Genomic DNA, 9,210 nt, shown 5'->3' with positions numbered 1-9,210 from the left:
GGGGATGGTTTCGGGTGGGACTAGGTTGTCAAACGAGTGTGTAGGAGTGGTCTAGATACTCGCAAAGCCCCCTCACTTTGCTTTCGGTTTTGGGGGAAATGTTTGTCCAGACCATTCCATGAGTTCGACATCAAACTCGTACCTAGCATGCAGCAACGGGAGTGATGTTTTCTGTTTTACTCTAGGAAGTCATTGTATTTGGTATGGATTGGCGAGGTGACTGTGTGGCCTTAGTGTGGGAATATAGTTCTTCCAACCCTCTCACTGCCCCGTTGGAGTTAATTGCATGGAGATACCACTCTTCTACACCATGTAAGGAATCAGTACCACAGTTAATGCATGTCGTAGTACAGTACCACTATTCGGCCTAATCATTACAAATTGACTGGCAGTTGTATAACCGTGTATTTACCATGTATCTAGCATCATGGTCCCACCTGTCGGGCGCCACGTTGGTCAATCAACGCATGCCGGTGCGCTGACTAGGACGAGGCGGGCGAGGTCGGTCCTAGTGGGCTCAGTCGGACTAAGCTTGAACCCCACGAACCCTAGATCTCATTATCCCCTCTCCCTATCCTCTCTCCCCATGGATCTCACGTGATGGCTACAGTGATCCCCGATGGCGGCGGTGTCGTGGGAGGCTATGGCGACCTTCCTCGCCTCGGGAGCGATGACCATGTGGGTTTGGATGGATCGAGTTCGTCCTTCTGCGTCGATGACTAGGAAGAAGAGGAGGAGGCGCCCGTGTCCATGGAGCAACGGGTGTGGCTCGCTAAGATGTGGGTGGCCAACCCCACCACAAGCCATCACTAGACCAGTGCAGCAGGTGGAGTGTTGTAAGTCCATCATCCATTTTTCTTTTGTCATGTTCAAATGAGAGGGATAGGTTCAAATAAAGCACTGAAAAAATTAAATTTTGTCGTGTCTTATAGGTTAGATGATGCTATATGGGATGTAAGTATTCACTTTGATGTTGGGCATAATTTGGACAGGAAAATTTGCAGCTCAGATGTCACATATCTGAATATTTATGCACTGTTGACAACACTAGGATTTAATTTCAATGATGAACTGTACCACATGAAGAATACTACTGTTGGAGCTCACAGAGAGCATGGACTAGAACTTACTGAAACAAACATCAAGTTAAAACAAATAAAGTAGCAGTATGAGGATTCATTGGTTCTGAATTTGTTAGTGAGGGAAACAAGAACTTTCAGTTTTTGATTTGTTAGAGCATCTCTAGTAGAACCCTCAAACCCTCAAACCCTTAAAAATAACCGCTTTTTTTTACAGTTTTCATCGAAAAAACGGCGTAGACTAGAACCCTTAAACCCTTAAACCCGTAAAAAAAATAGAGGTCCAACCCTCAAACCCCTTCCCAGCCTATAGAAGTGAGGGTTGGGAGGGAAAACTGCCCCCAACCCGCACTCATTTTCCCACCTCGCGCGGGAGGCAGTTGGTTCCCCCGCGCGGGAGGAATCCGCCTCGGCCGCCGCCGCCCCCCGCGCTCCGGCCGCCGCCCCGCCACCCCTCTGCGCCCCGGCCGCCGCCCCTCCTCGCCCAAGCCGCTCTCCGCATCTCGGCCACCGCCCCGGCCGCCATCCCGCCGCCGCCCCTCCGCTCCCCGGCCGCGTCCCCGCCCCGCCCCGGACGCCGCCCGCCCGCGCCCCGCCTTGGCCGGCCGTCCCCGCCCCGCCCCGGACGCCGCCCGCCCGCGTCCCGCCTCGGCCGGCCGTCCCCGCCCCGCCCCGGACGCCGCCCGCCCGCGCCCCGCCTCGGCCGGCCGTCCCCGCCCCGCCCCCGGTGAGTTTTTTTTTACTTTTAAAGTTTTTAATTTTTGCTTCATTGGCACTAATTGTAGCCACTTGGTATGTAGATGGACTCGTTGTCGGATTCGTCGTCATCCGACGATTCGGACATTGACGAGTTGTTGCAAGACGACGACGTCGAGATGATGAGCCTCCTCGTCGACGTGCAAGCATTTGAAGACCGCGTGAAGCTTTTGGATCAGAGGAGAGGGTCGAAGATGGGGCGACTCACCATCTACTGGAACCGCGCTCTTGGACACGAGCATTTGATGCGAGACTACTTCGCGGAGGTACCTACATACCCTCCTCGTCTCTTTCGCAGAAGGTACCGGATGCGTCGTAGTTTGTTTGTGAAGATTGTCACCGATTGTGAGGCCGCCTCCTATTATTTTAAACATCGTAGATCCGCCGCCGGTATCATGGGGTTTAGTGCATATCAAAAGATATCGGTGGCAATGCGGGTACTCGCTTATGGCATACCCGCGGATTATACCGACGAGTATCTTCGCATTGGGGAAGATACAACCACATAGTCCGTCCGTAGGTTTGCCAAGTTGGTCATCCAGTTGTATGGTGAGCAGTATCTTTGGGCACCAAACGAGGAAGATACAAAGAGATTAATGGAAATGAATGAAAAAAGGGGATGGCCGGGGATGCTTGGTAGTCTTGATTGCATGCATTGGAGGTGGAAAAATTGCCCAAAGGCATGGCAGGGAATGTATTGCGGTAAAAGCCGTGATGCTACCATTGTGCTTGAGGCCGTAGCATCGGAGGACACATGGATTTGGCATGCATTCTTTGGGTTGCCGGGAACACTCAATGATATCAATGTCCTCAATAGATCTCCTTTGTTCAAAAGATTAATTTCTGGGGATGCTCCAGCTTGCAACTACAAAATCATGAACAATGAGTACTCAATGGGATACTATCTCACCGATGGCATCTATCCCGAATGGGCAACTCTTGTGAAGTCCATCAAGGAGAAAAATGGGGTGCCCTTAACAAGAAAACAGGCTCATTTCACCAAGGCACAAGAGGAAGCCCGCAAAGATATTGAGAGAGCTTTCAGTGTTTTGCAAGCAAGGTTTGCCATAGTTCGGGGTCCAGCTCGGTTTTGGGACAAAAAAACCTTGATGAACATCATGAAATGTTGTGTGATTCTACACAACATGATCCTAGAGGATGAGAGAGGGTTAAACCTCCCTTGTTTCTATGACAATGTTGGTACCTGTGTGCAACCGGAAAGAAACCCTTCTCGCATACAAGCTTCTCTTCAAGCACATCGTGAGATTGAGGATGGAACCACTCATGGTCGGCTCCGGGATGATCTAGTAGAGCACCACTGGCATTTGGATGGGCGGCACATTGGCCCATGATGTATCTTTGTTTTACTTTTCTATGTGCTATTTGATTCGAACAATTGTTGTAATTTGCTCAAACATTATTGTAATGATTTGAATGATTATTGTTTTATTCGGTGGTGTAATAATAACTAGAATGATTATTGTTTTATGTCAAATGTGATTGAATTTGTGGTATGTCATATGATGAAATGTGATGAAATGTGTGATATATGAAATGACAGTTTTAAGGGTTGGGGTTGGGGCAAAGACTAGAACCCTCAAACCCAACCCTTATAACGGAATATTCCGTTATAAGGGTTGGGTTTGAGGGTTCTAGTCTTTGCCCCTGTTTTTCAACCCTTAAAAGTGTGAAAAATGGCCAATTCTCAACCCTTAAAACTAGTTTTAGATTTAAGGGTTTGAGGGTTCTACTAGAGATGCTCTTAGTGAGGGCAACATCAATCGCGGAGTATATGAATTAGCTGCAGTCTTACATGAACCACCTATTGTGTGTGATCTCAATAATCCTGGTGTTCTTGTTGTTGATTATCATGGTGTAGTTTTCAAAGTTAGGGCAGCAGCAGTAGTACACTTCAACCTACTGAACATACTGCTATGTGCACACAAGAGCGTAGAAATGTGAGCAAGGGGAAGCAGAAAGTTGTGTTTGAAGAAGAGGATGAGGAGGGATATAAGAGTGTTGATGAGGACATTGCATACGATAGTGATAACAACCCTTTTAGCCTAGAGCAACACGTGATTGTTGATGTGGAAGATGAAGATGAAGATGAAGAATCGGAAGAGGAACACTTACATTGTGAGGGTGACATTGAGGTTGAGGATTTTTTTGACGACGACGAGGAGGAGGACATGTTGTTGCAACAGAAGAACATGCAAGGAAGAGACAAAATCTACAAGTTAGGAGAGGTCCCACCACTAGGTCACACTCTAATGTTTTAGAGGAGGTGAAACCTGGTTTCATTCCTTCATCAGATGAAGAAGATCATGGGCTGCTATTTGACAGTGAGGATGATGGACATGAGGCATCAACATTTGTCCTAAAAATGCAATAAGAGTAGGGCCAAGAAAAAGAAAACCTAGGATATGGTACAATGACAAACTTGAGCAACCACATCAGCAGTTGTGTCTCTACATGTGCTTTAAGAATCAGTAGAAATTCAGAGAAGTATTGTTGAGTTTGCACATTACACGGGTAAGAAATTTCACGTACCACGGAAACTCAAACAAAAGGATAATTGCATGTTGCAAACATGAGAAGTGCGAGTTCTGCATAGTTGTTGCAGTTATCAAAGGGGAAAAGACATTTGCTATTAAGAAGACGAGGCTGCAGAACACTTGCCCTAGCAGTACAAAGTCATCTAGGGTTAGTGCAACGTGGCTTGCAAAGACATATGAGTCATTTTTCAGATATGATCCAAGCACTAGCATAGCCACTGTGATTTACAACTCCTAGGAGAAGTATGGTAGTGATGTGCCCACGCACATGGCCAATAGGGCCAAGAACCTTGCTATGGAAGTTCTTTTAGGAGACCACAAACAGCAGTATCCCAGGTTGAGGGACTATTCTCAAACCATCATGGATACAAACCCCCGAAGTAGAGTTAATGTGACAACAGTTACTCCAAAACCTACAACAAAAATACCACATCCTAGACCAAGGTTTCATGATTTGTTTTTCTGCCTAAATGGAGCAAGAGAGGGATTTCTAAATGGATGCGGGCCATTCATTGGTTAGTAACATGTTTATTTCATTATAGATGTTGACTAACATCTTATGAATGATAGATGTTGACTTTAAATGTTGATTTCTTGTACAATTAGGTGTTGATGGGTGCTTTATTAAGCTGAATACTGGTGCTCAAATCCTATCTACCACTGGGGGAGATGGAAATAACAACATATTACCACTAGCATTTGCTATAGTTGGACAAGAGGACACATCAAACTGGTGTTGGTTTCTACACCAATTCAAGATATTTAGAGGAGGTGAATATGGAAAATATGTCCCTTACACAATCATGTTTGATAGACATAAGGTATGCATGCATCACCATTTTTATATTTATGTTGTAGACTCAATAATCAAGTATGTTGTATTATGTGAACAGGGGCTACTAAATGCAGTAAATCAAATCTTTTCAAACTGCCATCAAAGATTTTTCCTTAGATGCCTATATGCAAATTTCCAGAATGTCGGGTTTAGGGGGAAGATCTTAAGAAATGTATGGATAATGTTAGCTATGCTTATAACCAACACAAGTATAGCATTGCAATGAATGATTTGAAAATGAGACCTAGGAAGCCTGGAAGTGGCAGAGTGGAATACTAAAACACACATGGGCTAGACATGCTTTTGACACTAACTGCAAGACAGACTTAGTTGTTAACAACCTGTCAGAGGTGTTCAACAAGTACATCTTAGATTTTAGGAAAAAAAATTCTCTTAGAACTATGGTTGATGGTGTTGGAATTATGCCCTAGAGGCAATAATAAATATGGTTATTATTATAATTCCTGTATCAAGATAATAGTTTATTGTCCATGCTATAATTGTATTGAATGAAGACTCATTTACATGTGTGGACACATAGACAAAACACCGTCCCTAGCATGCCTCTAGTTGGCTAGCCAGTTGATCAATGATAGTCAGTGTCTTCTGATTATGAACAAGGTGTTGTTGCTTGATAACTGGATCACGTCATTGGGAGAATCACGTGATGGACTGGACCCAAACTAATAGACGTAGCATGTTGATCGTGTCATTTTGTTGCTACTGTTTTCTGCGTGTCAAGTATTTATTCCTATGACCATGAGATCATATAACTCACTGACACCGGAGGAATGCTTTGTGTGTATCAAACGTCGCAACGTAACTGGGTGACTATAAAGATGCTCTACAGGTATCTCCGAAGGTGTTAGTTGAGTTAGTATGGATCAAGACTGGGATTTGTCACTCCGTGTGACGGAGAGGTATCTCGGGGCCCACTCGGTAATACAACATCACACACAAGCCTTGCAAGCAATGTAACTTAGTGTAAGTTGCGGGATCTTGTATTACGGAACGAGTAAAGAGACTTGTCGGTAAACGAGATTGAAATAGGTATGCGGATACTGACGATCGAATCTCGGGCAAGTAACATACCGAAGGACAAAGGGAATGACATACGGGATTATACGAATCCTTGACACTGAGGTTCAAACGATAAGATCTTCGTAGAATATGTAGGATCCAATATGGGCATCCAGGTCCCGCTATTGGATATTGACCGAGGAGTCTCTCGGGTCATGTCTACATAGTTCTCGAACCCGCAGGGTCTGCACACTTAAGGTTCGACGTTGTTTTATGCGTATTTGAGTTATATGGTTGGTTACCGAATGTTGTTCGGAGTCCTGGATGAGATCACGGACATCACGAGAGTTTCCGGAATGGTCCGGAAACGAAGATTGATATATAGGATGACCTCATTTGATTACCGGAAGGTTTTCGGAGTTACCGGGAATGTACCGGGAATGACGAATGGGTTCCGGGAGTTCACCGGGGGGGGCAACCCACCCCGGGGAAGCCCATAGGCCTTTGGGGAGACACACCAGCCCTTAGTGGGCTGGTGGGACAGCCCACAAGTGGTCTATGCGCAAAGAGAAGAAAAATCAAGAGGAAAAGAAAAAAAAGGAGGAGGTGGGAAGGGAGGAGGACTCCCTCCCACCAAACCTAGTCCAACTCGGTTTGGGGGGGGGGGGAGAGTCCTCCCCCTTGGCTCGGCCGACCCCCTTGAGGGTCCTTGGACCCCAAGGCAAGGCCCCCCTCCCTCCCACCTATATATACGGAGGTTTTAGGGCTGATTTGAGACGACTTTTCCACGGCAGCCCGACCACATACCTCCACGGTTTTTCCTCTAGATCGCGTTTCTGCGGAGCTCGAGCGGAGCCCTGCTGAGACAAGGTCATCACCAACCTCCGGAGCGTCGTCACGCTGCCGGAGAACTCTTCTACCTCTCCGTCTCTCTTGCTGGATCAAGAAGGCCGAGATCATCGTCGAGCTGTACGTGTGCTGAACGCGGAGGTGCCGTCCGTTCGGTACTAGATCGTGGGACTGATCGCGGGATTGTTCGCGGGGCGGATCGAGGGACGTGAGGACGTTCCGCTACATCAACCGCGTTCTCTAACGCTTCTGCTGTACGGTCTACGAGGGTACGTAGATCACTCATCCCCTCTCGTAGATGGACATCACCATGATAGGTCTTCGTGCGCGTAGGAAAATTTTTGTTTCCCATGCGACGTTCCCCAACAGTGGCATCATGAGCTAGGTACATGCGTAGATGTCTTCTCGAGTAGAACACAAAAGTTTTTGTGGGCGGTGATGTGCGTTTTGCTGCCCTCCTTAGTCTTTTCTTGATTCCGCGGTATTGTTGGATTGAAGCGGCTTGGACCGACATTACTCGTACGCTTACGAGAGACTGGTTTCATCGTTACGAGTAACCCCCTTTGCTCAAAGATGACTGGCAAGTGACGGTTCCTCCAACTTTAGTTGAATTGGATTTGACCGAGGAGGTCTTTGGATGAGGTTAAATAGCAACTCATATATCTCCGTTGTGGTGTTTGCGTAAGTAAGATGCGATCCTACTAGATACCCTTGGTCACCACGTAAAACATGCAACAACAAAATTAGAGGACGTCTAACTTGTTTTTGCAGGGTATGATTGTGATGTGATATGGCCAACAATATGATGTGATATATTGGATGTATGAGATGATCATGTTGTAATAGAAATATCGACTTGCACGTCGATGGTACGGCAACCGGCAGGAGCCATAGGGTTGTCTTTATACTAACTTTTGTGCTTGCAGATGCGTTTACTATTTTGCTAGGATGTAGCTTTAGTAGTAATAGCATAAGTAGCACGACAACCCCGATGGCAACACGTTGATGGATGATCATGGTGTGGCGCCGGTGACAAGAAGATCGTGCCGGTGCTTTGGTGATGGAGATCAAGAAGCACGTGATGATGGCCATATCATGTCACTTATGAATTGCATGTGATGTTAATCCTTTTATGCACCTTATTTTTCTTAGAACGACGGTAGCATTATGAGGTGATCTCTCACTAAAATTTCAAGACGAAATTGTGTTCTCCCCGACTGTGCACCGTTGCTACAGTTCGTCGTTTCGAGACACCACGTGATGATCGGGTGTGATAGACTCAACGTTCACATACAACGGGTGCAAAACAGTTGCGCACGCGGAACACTCGGGTTAAGCTTGACGAGCCTAGCATGTGCAGACATGGCCTCGGAACACATGAGACCGAAAGGTCGATCATGAATCATATAGTTGATATGATTAGCATAGGGATGCTTACCACTGAAACTATACTCGACTCACGTGATGATCGGACTTGGGATAGTGTAAGTGGATCATGAACCACTCAAATGACTAGAGAGATGTACTTTTTGAGTGGGAGTTTAGCATATAATTTGATTAAAGTTGAACTCTAATTATCTTGAACATAGTCTAAGTCCACTTTGAATATATTTGTGTTGTAGATCATGGCTCACGCGACAGTCATCCTGAGTTTTAATACGTTCCTAGAGAAAGCTAAGTTGAAAGATGATGGAAGCAACTTTGTAGACTGGGCTCGTAATCTTAAGCTAATCTTACAAGCTGGGAAGAAGGATTATGTCCTTAATGCTGCGCTAGGAGATGAACCACCCGCTACGGCTGATCAGGATGTTAAGAACGCTTGGCTAGCACGTAAGGAGGACTACTCAATAGTTCAATGTGCAGTCTTGTATGGCTTAGAACCGGGACTTCAACGTCGCTTTGAGCGTCATGGAGCATTTGAGATGTTCCAGGAGTTGGAGTTTATCTTTCAGAAGAACGCCCGGATCGAGAGGTATGAGACCTCCGATAAATTCTATGCTTGCAAGATGGAGGAAAACTCGTGTGTCAGTGAACATGTGCTCAAAATGTCTGGGTACTCAAACCGTCTAGCTGAGCTGGGGATTGAACTCCCGCAAGAAGCTATCACTGACAGAAT

This window comes from Hordeum vulgare, chromosome 2H (assembly GCF_904849725.1).
Source record: "Hordeum vulgare subsp. vulgare chromosome 2H, MorexV3_pseudomolecules_assembly, whole genome shotgun sequence".
Lineage (NCBI taxonomy): Eukaryota > Viridiplantae > Streptophyta > Magnoliopsida > Poales > Poaceae > Hordeum > Hordeum vulgare.
Note: the sequence above shows the minus strand (reverse complement) of the source record.